Source organism: Mus caroli, unplaced genomic scaffold (assembly GCF_978045245.1).
Source record: "Mus caroli unplaced genomic scaffold, Mus_caroli_1 scaffold_5, whole genome shotgun sequence".
NCBI lineage: Eukaryota > Metazoa > Chordata > Mammalia > Rodentia > Muridae > Mus > Mus caroli.
This window is the reverse complement of record NW_028227260.1, coordinates 117,522,206-117,535,302: the sequence shown is the minus strand read 5'-3', so window position 1 is coordinate 117,535,302 and position 13,097 is coordinate 117,522,206. Positions and strand designations below refer to the sequence as shown.

The window sequence follows — 13,097 nt, the reverse complement described above, 5'->3', positions numbered from 1 at the left end:
ATGGAGACCATGTTCCAAGACACTCAGTACCCAGATGTGCTCACAAGGTATGTGGATGGCACCCGATCTCCAGGGCTAGCTAGAACCCCCTTTGAGCTGACCTTTACTGCTCCTGGGTACTGTCAATCTCAGTTCCTTCCCAGCTACAGGTAATGTCTGCCCAGAGATGGGAGTGAGGAAGGTGCTTTGTGGCTCAGGGTAAACTAGTCATTCAGTGGTGACAGGAAATGGGTGTGCTTGATGCTCATATGCCTCTTTGCCTCCCTTCTCAATCCTGGCGCGTAACTGAGAAAGGAGAAAGGAGAATCTTAGCTACTCTGGTGCTGTGTCAAGTCATTTATGATTTACCTGACACAGCTCTACCAGCCAGTTCCTCCTGACAAAGAGTAAGAAACCCTTGTCCTAGTCTCCCACTCCAGAGCCTGACCTCTCCGTCCCTTGACTAGACAGGAAGACTCTGAAAACCTCCTGTGACCGAGCAGCAATTCCCTTCCCTGACTGTCAGAGTTACCGAACTTTCCAGCTTTGCTTCTGTGCTGTCGGTGGTGGTCACTTCCCATGGAGTCTGAAAGTCACACCCTTGTTTGGACATAGCCCTTCATTGTTTAGAATCCCTCCCCCTGGGAGTTGAGGGTTGTTTTGCCTTGTGGCTGTAGGGAGTGGGGTAGCTGCTACCTGGAGTGTCAAATACATCTTCAGCCCCAGACTTTCTGTCTTTCTTAGGTAAACCTGAAATGGATTTACTGGCTTGAGTCCTTTCAGTCTCAATTCTTCTGTGCCTCTGTTGTCTTAGTTGGTATTTAACTAAAAGGGAGTGAGGTGACTACCATGCTGTCATCACACAGCCTTTCATATATTTCAACCTTTTCCTATGTTCAAACTTTGCTTAACACATTCATCATTGACTTCTGCCTCCCTGCTCACTTATAAGATACTCCATTAAAATTGTCAGTGTGAGCTAATTACAGTTAAAAAAATTATTGTCTTGCCCAGCCAAGTACAACACAACACTTAAAAGATTGTTTTGAGATGAAAGCCTTTGTGAAAGGAGCCTGGTTTTGTCAGCTACTTGTGTGTCTCCCTGGAGCTGTGCAGGCAGAGGAGCGCACACCATGCCCATCCTCTGACTTTCCTGATGATGTGGACTAATGAATGGTTTGTGGCTTTCTCTACACAGAGGGGTGCTTGCCAGAAGCATGGATGGGCCTGAAGCCAAGGTGCAGGTCAGGAGATCCGAGAAAGCAAGGTGCAGGGCAGTCAGTCCATCTAGATCTTGCTTGGGGTATTAGGCTGAGTCGTCCTGTGTGTTCTACAATAGGTGTGTGCTTTCTCTCTTCCTTTGATGGAAGTCACTGGCTTCATGATCAGAAGGCAGACTTACTCCACCCCAGCTAGTGCTCTTCACCAGGTCTCGAGGGTACCTGACTTCCTGGAGGAAACAGAAAGGCAAAGCCATCATATGCTGCTTACATTCTTTCTGTGAATCCAAGGTATTTACACAGCATAGACTCTGTAATTGTGCACATGCAGAATCCCCGCCTGTGCGTTCCTATATGTTTACCCAGTACTTCCTTTTAAACTGCCTCCACACCGTTGTCCTTTACAGGTGACTTCAGTGGAGTCATGCTGAAACCAAGGATGCTCTTGTAGATCATCTAGTTAACGTAGGATGGAACAGGGCCATTAAAGCCTTGAGCTGCATTAAGTTCCTAAGAATCAATCCATCCCACACACTTAACTAAATAAAGAATAATCACTAACTATTGGGGCAAGTGAAGAATCTGCCCATAGAGCCCTGGGTAAGAATGAGTGATGTGTGGTAAGGCCAGACTGACCTGGAATAGAGCTTAGCAGCTCTTGTGCCGGAGGCTCCTGCTCCTTTATTTGCTTGCAAAGGGCAGCACTGTAGAGTAACTTAGATGATTGATTCCAGTTCAGATATTATCCCCACCTGACCACAAGGCCAAAACTCTCCCAATGGCATGGGGAGAGGGCAAGAATAAATGCCCTGGGAAATTTGTCTAATGAACCAAACAATATGAATCAGCAATATTGAATTTATGAGAAGCCAAACAACATGGGACAATATAGTACTAGTAAAAGGACACTTTGCAAATCCTTTTTGTTTGTTTATTTCTTTGTTCTTGGTTTTTTTTTTTTTTTTTTTTTTTTTTTTTTTTTTTTTTTTTAGACAGGGTTTCTCTGTGGAGCCCTAACTGTCCTGGAACTCACTTTGTAAACCAGGCTGGCCTCGAACTCGAACTCAGAAATCAGCCTGTCTCTGCCTCCCAACTTCTGGGGTTAAAGACATGTGCCACCACGCACGGCAATATCCATTTAATGTCCATGTGTCTTGCTCAGTCTGTTCCAGAACTGAGCCCATAACTGCTGCTGTCCAAGTGTGGTCTGCAGGAGCAGGCTTGCAGTGACTCTGTGTAAACTAGTGACGGGTGCTGTAGGTTTTTCAGGTTTGTGTGTAGAAGGCAGGGTTACATAGATTGAAGCCATGGTCTCCAACACTGAACCCACCCTGCCTGAGGCAGTCCAAGGAGTCTGTGCTTCTCCACACAGCTTCTGCTATGTGGGTTTGAATGCCACTGACTGGTGTAGCTGTGGCCTTGTCAGCAAAACACTCAGCATGCTGAGACATTGCCTGTTCTCCTCTGCTTTCAGATGTGGTTTAAGAACAGGAGAGCCAAACAGAGGGCCAGGGAGAAGAAAGCAATGCTCAGCAGCACAGCAGGTGGGAACCAGGACCACATTTGCATGATGAACCCAGAGGAGCCCTAGGGGACCAAACCTCCAGGAGCCACAGGGAGATGGGCTGGCTGTGTGCAGTCACAGTTTTACCATTCATGAGGGAAAGCCACCTTTCTCTGTCTCCATTCCCACCACAGCAACAATAAAGAGCAAAATTTCTGTATCTTTCCTTCTGACTGTGGCATGTAGATGCAAACCATTCCCTAAATGAGATGCAAACAGATTGGCAAAGAGGTCTTCCTGTTGGAGGCAGCATGCCTGTGTCACCTTCGGTGGCCCCAGCACATCACATTATTAGCAGGCAAGGAGCTTGCACCTCTCACTACTGCAGACCACACCCCTGTTCTGACCATGAGGGTGCAGATACAAGTTCATGGAAGTCCCAGTTGTCCCCATAGGCTGATGGTGAGTTTTCCTTCAGTACTGTCCCTTCCCTAGCTCATGAGTTCAGTAAGATGGTTGGTCTGCAACTTCCTCAAGGCCAGTCTCAGGATTCAGGGGAGCAGGCAGGTAAAAGTTCAACTCAAAAGTAACAGGAGACTCTATCCTGTGCTGGTTAAAGGGGAGCAGGCTTCCTTTCCTATTCTCCTAACCATGAACAGACACAATATATTTGTATATAATTTTCATCAGTTATATCTCTGAAATTTAGGAATTGAATAAACTCTGTAACTGTGTTACAGAAAAAAAATGGAGACATCAGAACCAATTGATAGAAACGAATGTGCTGTTGCTACAGTTGCTTTGAGAAAGAGTGCTGTGAGTGACATGGAGCTTAAGCCCATCTCTCCACAGTTGCCTCTGATTCTTGGGTTATCATGTAACCTGCATCACTGAGACGGAAAGCCAGTGGCTTTCCACAGTCGGAAGAATCTAAGGCAGGACTATATGCATGCTAGACAAGCACGCTGCCTATGGGGAACAGTCTTGAGCCCTAAATAGGGGTCTTCCCAAAGTTGGGCACAGTGAAAAAGACAAACATGTTCAGCTCCTGAACACCTTATCGAGACTAGTTGCACATTATCCACAGAAAGACAGGAAAGGACAGGAAACATGCCTGTGCAGGTTTGCCCCTGAGTGAGTTTACCAGAACTCTGAGGTTAGCCTATGGATGAGGGACAAACTCTTATTCCGGCACTAGGGCTACAAAATATTCCCAAACCAAATAATGAACTGGATGTGCATATGCTAGGTATTTATGCCTTTCTAGTCTTATAGTGACCAGAGCATGTTGGAAAAAGGTGGTTGCCATGGTATCAGACTAGCCACAGGTCAGGGAAGGGGCTACTTGACTGATAGTTCTGGGATGGAGACCGAGGCACAAAAGCCAGCTCTTGACACTTTGACGTTTCAGTGTGTGTGTGCACGTGCATGCTTTTGTGTGTGTGCATGTGCGTGGTGCGTGTGCATGCTTGTGTGTGTGTATGTGCATGGTGTGTGTGTGTATGTGTGTGTGTGCTCAAAACAAACGTGAGGAACTTCAGTGCACATATGAAAATTCTCGCAGTTTTTAGCAGAACTTATCAAAGCCTGACAGTACTACTCAAATCCCGGAATACCCTCTCTGCTACACCCATCTCCATCCCCCACACAGTAGCCCCTTCCAAAGGTTAGTCCTCTGCGCTGTCTGTTGAGCCAGCAAGGCCTGCAATTCTGCCAAGCCCCCCATACACGATACACTATGTGAGCTTCACTTTCTGTGAAAGGAAGAACCTCCCAGATATGCACAGTCTGGGCCATGACCTAGGGAACCAATCACTGTTCCTAGACCGAGAGAGATTTTCTGCACAGGCTTCAAAAGCAACTGCGGGATCGATGGTTACTTCCGGTTAAACAGTCCACTTCCTGAGGAAGTTACCTAGGCAGGGCAAAAGGCCCCACCAAGTTGCAACCTGGAAGGCTCCATTGACACCTCACTCGCCCTGGCCTACAATTACATCATATTCAGTGCAGCTCCAAAGAGCTCTCAGTTTTCCTCTTCAGAGGCTCAACCCATAGCAACTGTTCCGGAAGTCAGGAAGGGTCGCCCTGATTGGATAAGACAAGCGGGGTCTTTTCCCCTGGGCTAGATAGGAGCTCCCTCCTCCCGGAACTCTAGGGGGCTCCAGCACAGAGACTGAAGAAGCTTGAGGGGCTGCGGACGTCCAGCGACTTTGATAGGCTCCAGGTCATGGAGCATGGAAACCCCACCTACCCAACCCATGTGGCGCCTAAGGAGGAGAAGCAGAAGGGTCAGTGCAGGCTAGGGGTGTGGGTTGGCCACATCCCCGAGGGAAGGCGTGTCCCTCAGAGGTGACTCGAGAGGCTCTGTACACCTGACTTGACCTCATGGAACTTTGCCCCACCCTAGTTCCTGTCACCTGATCTTTCTGTGTCCTCACTTTCAGGTGCGAAAGCCCCCCTGGTCTTGCCGGGTGGCAAGGAAAGAAATGGGGAAGATTCGTGTGACCAGTCGTCCCCTGGGCTGGGAGCCTCAGCAGCAGAATGGGGCGGAATACAAGGACCAGGGGAACTGGGGAGAGAGGGGGAGAATGGAAACACTCCTTCTGATGTAGACACCTCTGGCTTCAGGGGTGACTGGACCCAAGAGGGTGCCAGCAGCAGTAGCCAGAAAAATGAGCGTCGGCCTCAGAAGCGGGTCCCTGAGTGTAGATAGGGCACCGAGGACGTGCACCCTGTGCTGGTGCCTCGTGTCCAGAGGAGGCAGTGTGTGGGAACCCGATCCCGGGTACAGAAAGTGTCCCTAAAGTTGCCCGGTGTACAGCCTGTGCCAATTACTGTGTCCCATGTGCGGGGTATGCAAATCAGTGTTCCGCAGCCCCAGTCTATTCCTGGGCCCCATGAGCAACCTATGCCAATCAGTGTGCCCCAGGTCCAACCCATGCCCATTCCTGTGCCTCGTGTGCAGCCTATGGCCTTTTCTCTGCCCCATGTACAACCTTTGCCTGTTCCTTTGCACCATGTACAGTCTATGCCAACTCATGTGCCCCAGGCACTGCCTATGCCTGTTCCTGTGCCCCAGGTACAGCCTGGGCCAATCACTGTGCCTCACGCACATCCTATACCTCTTCCTGTGCCCCATGTACAACCTTTGCCTTTTCCTGTGCCACAGGTCCAGTCTATGCCGGTTAGGGTGCCCTACATAAAAACTATGCCGGTCATTGTGCCTCTGGCACAGCCTATGAAGTATATGCCTGTTACTGTGCCCCACATGCAGCCTATGCAAATGGACATACCTCAAGTACAGCCTATGCCAGCTCCTGTGTCCAGTGCACAACATAGAGCAGTTAACGAGCCTAGCATACCACGTATGCCAGTGCCTGGTGAACTGCCTACATTAGTTCCGATGACCTGTGTCCAGCCCATTCCAATTGAAGTACCCCGCATACGGCCGGTTTCGGGGTCCACTGTACAGCCTGTGCCAGTGCTGGTGCCCCACCGCCCCCTCCGGGACAGATTTACAGAGACACAGCTGCAGGAGCTAGAACGGATTTTCCGGAGAAACCACTATCTCCTTGCTGAAAACAGGTAAGCATCGTGTGGTATTAGTGCTTTAAGGAGGGAGCAAGCTGCTACAGAGAGGCCTCTGACCCTCTGGCAGCTGTCCTTCTTGTCTTCATTTATTAGAAACTTTAAATTACATTTTAAGTGTTTTTTTATTGCCTGAGTTTTTTTTTTTTCATCCGGGGTGGAGGCAAGATGTGTGCCTCATGTTTGGATGTCAGGGGCCAACTCTAACAGATTGGCTCCTCTTCTTCCACTCTGGGCCCTGGGCTCAAAATCAGGCTCTGCTGCAAGCAGGATTATCAGCTGAGTAATCTTGCCTACCTCCACATTGCCTTCTAGAACTAAGGCTAAAACTAAGAGGAGTCGTCCAGCCTGCCAGACCCTGTCTTGCTGTCCCAGGGCTCTGGGATGGGAGTGGGAGCTATGCTAAAGGCTGTGCAGCTTGTAGTATCTACTTGGAGCAAGTAAAACCTTTGTCAGTGTCTGCTGATCTAGGTGAGGCCCTGTTAGGACAGGCCTCAGAAGCCCGAGAGGTGGTTGAGATGACACGTGGTGACAGTCACTCAATGTGCTGATACATCTTTGTATCGTCCATATTTCCCTCTCTTTCCTAATATAAACACATCGGCTGGACCTTTCTCTTTACTGCTGGTTTTAGTAGTTTCTGAAAATTGTGTGCCCTGCCTAAAGACTATTGTCCCTAAAGATAAGCCAGTGTTGGGTATGGTGGCTTCTGCCTGTGGTCTCAACACCCAGAAGGCCAAGCATGGGCTATGGTGGTGAGTTCTGCAGGCCCAATCTGCAGATAGGAACCCTAAGTCAACAGAGAAAAATAACTTGCTTATCAGACCAGGCATGTCTGTGCCCCAGTACTTCAAGGTGAAGGAAGAGGTCATTCAAGGTCATCGTTAGTTATGAGACTACAGTCCACTGCCAGGAGGGTTTCTGCTGCTCCTTTAGGCCTAGATTTTCTTTTTTGTTCTGTTGGGTTTTTGTTTTGTTTAGTTTTGTTTCATTTGTTTTGCATCTCTTTCCTTCTGATTGTGTCCTGTGGGGTCTCCCAACTGTACCAGGGATAGCCTGAAACTTGCAGGGACCCCTTCTTTCTGTCTCCCTCCTGCTGGGAATTTGGAACTGTGTGGCCATCTCTGAGAGATTTTGTAACATTTCTTTTGTGTCTGGCTTGATTTATCATTTTAATTCTCGGGACTAGTGAGGTGGATCAGCACTTAAAAGGTCCTGCTAGCCTGAGACCAAGCCATCAAGGCTTGATCTGATCTTTACAAGTACACTGTGGCCGCAGGCAAGTGTGTGCATGTGCCCCCCCACACACACAGCTGCACAAATGCACAGGCACTCATGCACTCACACAGTAAATGAAACAATGTAGCATGTAGTTTTCCTGATGATCAGCATGCTGGACATCATCATGTGCTCAGTGGATGATAGAGTCCTCATATGATCTCCATGAAATAATCCTCTTTTCTTTCCATTTCTCCTTTCACCATTGCAGAGTCCTTCACACAGGATTTTCCCATGTGCACTTGTTTCTGTAGATCTTCTTTGTATTGTGTCATTTGAGACAGCTTTAAGCTCCACCACAGCCAGTATTAAGAGCATTTTCTCTGTCTACATTAGTGGTTTTCAAGTGTGTTATTAGATATGGGCTTAGGTTTTTATGTGTATTGATAGTACCCTGCTAATGAATCACACTCACTTGTACAAATTGAGTGTCCTAGAGGGTAGGAGATTGAGACAAATATTTTCTTAACTATAAACTGACCTTTATGCTTTACTTCATCTTGGTGCCAAATATTGAATCTCTGTCATTTTTGTCTCAGAAAACAGCTGGCAAGGGGAATGGGTGTGACTGAGGCCAAGTTGCAGGTGAGTAAGAAAGAAAAAGCCATTTGACATCCCAGCCATTGGAGAACTTCCTTCAGGGCTCAGATATGGTTGTTCTGTTCCCGAAGTTACACTGTTCATTTTGTGTCACTGTATGTCAAAATGACTAATTTTATATAGTTCTTTTAAAGTCTCTCTCTCTCTCTCTCTCTCTCTCTCTCTCTGTGTGTGTGTGTGTGTGTGTGTGTGTGTGTGCCAGCCACATGATTGTTTATCTATGGATGTCATGAGAAGGTTCTGGATCCCCATAGTTGGAGTTGCAAGTCATTGTGAGCCTGGAGCCATGCTTTCTGGGAATGGAATTCAGGGTCTGTGGAGCCCTAGGTGCTCTAAATTTTGAGCCATTTCAGTAGGCTCCTCAAAATAATTTTTCAGACCTGTGGTCTTTGTTGGTAGAAAATAAATTCAGGAGGCTCACTGTGCAGACTGGGCACAATTCACATGGAATGTACCTTGCAGGGGCAATTTTAATGTATGGAAGTTCCCAGGCCGAGCTCAGCACCCAGAAAGCTGAAGTTAAACAGGGACCTGGGGTGTGGGAATGTAGGAAGGACACTTCTAAAAGGCTGGTCCTCAGGCTAGTGCCTACTGAAGCCATGCAGATAAGGACAGCCATCAAGATAACGCTCGTGACCACAGAGGTGCATCTGCCCGAAAGTGCTGATAAGAAACTTCAGAGGGCTCCAGAGTAGAGACAGAAACCAGGTGTGCAGTGCTTGGTTGATTGTCCGGGAACTATTTTGCAATGCTGGGGCCAGAAGCCTGGGGCTCCCTCCCACATTCAAGGCAAGCCCTGCACTCACTACCAGGCCTTCAGCCCCTCACAGAATTACAGCAGTGAGACACCAGGGTCTTCTGAGCAAGATAATATTAATATAAATTCTTTTGATGTAAAGTATAGAGGGCAACTAATATTACATGATGTGGTTTCTGATGTATAATCCTCATTATGATACAGAACTAATCCCTGTTCCCTCTCATTGTAGAGATGGTTTAAGCAGAGGAGAGTGCAGTTCAGGAGAGGACAAAGTCAGTCAAGGATGAATGGTGATACCCCACCCAGGGCCCACTCCACCTCTCTCTGAAGATGGCACAGGAGCCCTAGTGTATCACCCTTGACCAGGAGCCACTTGCTTTCTTCCACCAAAGTGTTATTGCATCTTTATTCCCTAAGCACTTGTATGTGAAATAAATAGATTCTCGGGTTTATTTGCCTCATGTGTCTTCTGGATTAGTATGGTAGGGGTGGCCCTGGTCAAAGAGCTGCATTTGTGTATTTAATAATTAACTAATTAACTTATTTTTACTAATTGTTCCATTCGTTTACATCTCAGATGCTTTCCCAATTCCTGGTTACTGCACACACACACCCATCCAAGGATATCCCACTTCCCAATTACCCCTCCAACAATTCCCTATCCCACATCTGCCAACCCCCTCCTCTTTGTCTGTATGAGTGTTCACCCCCACCCTCCCACACTCTCCTGCCCTACCACTGCAACATCCCCTTACTCTGTAGCATTAAACCTCCCCAGGACCCTCCCATTGCTGTCAGGCAAGGCCATCCTCTGACACATATGTATCTGGAGCGATGAATCCTTCCCAGTCCACTCCTTGGTTGGTGGTCTAGTTTCTGGGATAGTCAGGCCAGCCTATGTTGTTCTTCCACTAGGGTTGCAATTCCCCTCAGCTCCCCCAGTCCTTCTGCCAGCTCCCTCACCAGGTTCCCTGAGTTCATCCTGATGGGTGGCTCCAAGCATCCCCATTTCCATTGGTCAGTTGCTGGCTGGAAATCCCCAGGAACTGTCATACCCGGTTCCTGTCAGTAAGTGTCTCTTGACCATAGCAACAGAGTTGGGTTTGGTGTCTGCAGACATGATGGATGTATTGCCAGGTGAGGCATTCCCTGTGGCCCTTCCTTCGGTCTCTGTTTCATTTTTTGTCTCTGTACTTCCTTTGGACAGGAACATTTCTGGGTTCAAAACTTTGAGATGTGTGGGCGGCCCCACCCCTCCACCAGGGGCAGTTCCTATCTGCTGGAGGTGGTCTTCACAGGTTTGCTCTCCCCATTTTCTGTGCATTATGGCTAAAATCAGTCCCATTAGTCCCGGGAGCCTCAAGTTTCTCTGGTGTTTGGCACCTTCAGAGGCTATTCCTCACAACAAGGTCTCCTTCTATGGGGTGATGTTACTGCTTGACAGTCAGTAGCCATTTAATATCACAGAAGGTTGTCAGATGTCACAGTGAGCTTGCAATTCCCCATAGGTTGTTCTGTCCTCTATTGTGACCTCTCCCTCCTCACCCTGACCTGAGTGTACCCCAGATGTGCAAGAGGGACATGGAAAATCCCCAGGAAAAGACAACCTCCATCCAGACAGAGTCGGTTCCAGCCACTGGTGGGATTCCATGCACACCACTGAGTCTGAGAGAAGCTTTTTGGGAGGTCTTTGTTTGTTTGAATGTTTGTATGTTTGCTTGTTTTGTGTGTGTGCACATGTGTGCGTATTTTGTTTTTCAGGTGTGTTAGAACTGGACAAAGTGTCAGTGTTGCTGATGAAGACTTTTGTTGTTACCTACATAGAAGCTAGAGACATCTGGAAAGAGGGACTCTCCATTGAACAATGTCTGTGTACTTGTGTAAGCAGTCCTGTGGGCATTTTCTTGATTACTGATTGATATGGGAAAGTCTGTCCCTGACTGTGGGCAGGACCGACCATGTGCAGACATTCTGGAGCATAAAGAATGCAGGCTGAACAAGCCACAAGGGGCAAGCTGGTGAGAAGCATCTCTTCATGGCCTCTGCCTTGGCTCCTGTCTCCAGTTCCTGCCTCCCCTTGCTAAATGATAGACTGTGAATTCCAAAAGGGAAGGGACTCTTTCATCCCCACATTGCTTCTGATCATAATGTTTTGTCACAGGACCAGAAAGCAAGGTAAAACTAACACACACAATGGAAGATGGACTGATAGAACCCATCCAAGCATTTCTAATATTCAATTAGCTGTGAGGCCGTCTAAACTCTTCATTATGAGGTCAATGCAAATTTATTCATTTTGTATTCGTGTTTTTATGTATTTATGTATTTATTTATTTTCTATTTGTGTGAATCATTTTAGAGTGCACACATGGGCAGGTCAGAGGATTCTGGTTCTGTCCTTCCTGTATGAATTCTGGGAAACGAATGTGGGTCATCTACCTTCGAGGCAAGTGCCATTGTCCACAGAACATCTCTCCACACCAGAAAATAAAGTATTAAAATGAATTGGGGCACAGAATACAGGGACACACACACAAACACACACACACTGAGACATACACACACACATCTCAGCTCATAATGCTGGCTGCAGAGTCCTGAATTCCTATCCTGAGAAGATAGCCCGAGGCCTGCAGCTCACTGCCAGTTCCATGAGCCTCAGCTAAAGAGTCAGATCCTGCATCAGCTACTGGAAATAAACTATAGCCTAGGCCTAAATTCCTAGCACATGGAGTCTCTTAGAGACAGGTCTGAATATGGCCTGGGGTTTCTGGTCTGCCTGCCTCTACCTTCCAAGCACTGTAGGCAGCCGGTGCCTAAAAGACACCATTGCTGTAAACACCACCACTGCACAGGCGCTAGCCCGAATCTGGCACCAACCCCTCCTGAGCAGGTGTATGCAAATTAAAGTGCCAGCAGACTGACCAATCCCAGGAGGACACATAGCCCTCCCCAGAGCTGGGGTGTATATAAGCAGTCCTCCCTGGGTTCCCGGGGTTCCCGTAGCATGGAGGCGTTCCTGGAATAAAGCTGTTGAGAAGAATCAGACCCTGTTGCGTTTTCCTTGCCGGACGAGGTGAGCAAAACAAAGCACTACATATATATGTGTATATGTATATATATATATATATATATATATATATATATATATATTTGTGTGTGTGTGTGTGTGTGTGTGTGTATCAGGTTAGCCAGAGTGTTTATCATATATTTTTAAATTTATTGAAAATGGAAACCTAATATATTTATATTCATTGTGTTTGAGTGTGCGCAAGCAGAAAGAGCAGTTGTAACAGGACATTTTAAGCCACAGTTGTCTCTAATTTATTAATTCTTCTATTTTATGCATTCTAGTTACCATCCTCTCTTCCAAAGTGTCCTAAGTCCTCACTTCCATGCCCTCCCTCATTCCTCTCACATTTACTGCCTCTTTTCTTCAATTATTCTTCTTAGAGATACACATACCTGTGTGTATAAACGTATAAATATGGCCTGATGAGCCTGCTGTGTGTGTATGCATATATGGTTTCATGCCTGCCCCTTTGCTTTGGACAATCAATTGGAAGGCTCATCCCTGGTAGGGGCCAATCTCCCTATATCTGCAGTCACTATTTGTTTATGGTTCCCTGTTTAGCAGAACAATAAAACCCAGGGCAACATTCCCAGGACACAGTGGGTCTCCTTCCTTTGAGACTTTACCCTCCCTCTCCACAGTAGCTTTTCAGTTGAGTTTGGCACTTGGTGTCCTTTATGCAGCCAATGCTGAGAGAGACTCACAGCAGAGGTCCTGATATTAGGCCTCTTGAAATCTTTTCCTTCACCCTTCCCCAAGAGGTCCTGAGCCAGAGATGCAGGAACTGTGATGTCAGTGTATTCATGCGACTGGGCTCCCCATGATCCTTTGTTCTCTGAACCTTTTCCAGGCTGGCCTTGAACTCAGTAATCTGCCTTCCTCTGCCTCCCAAGTGCTGGGATTCAAGGCATGTGCCACCACTGCCCAGCTTTTTCAACCCTTTTAATGATGGTTCTTAAATGCTTTCACCGCCATTTTAGGACACCACCCAACAGAGGTAGGGGAAAAGAAAGGATACAGGGGAAGTGGACCTGTTTAGAAAGGGTTCTTGGGTTCAACTTCTGTCTGTGTTGTCTGTATATCGGCATTTCAGTT

General features: G+C 47.3%; 1 pseudogene; it reads left to right on the top strand.

Annotated features, from left to right (window-relative positions):
• Positions 1 to 9,277, top strand: LOC147004790 (uncharacterized; annotated as a pseudogene).
• The last annotated feature ends 3,820 nt before the right edge of the window (positions 9,278 to 13,097 follow it).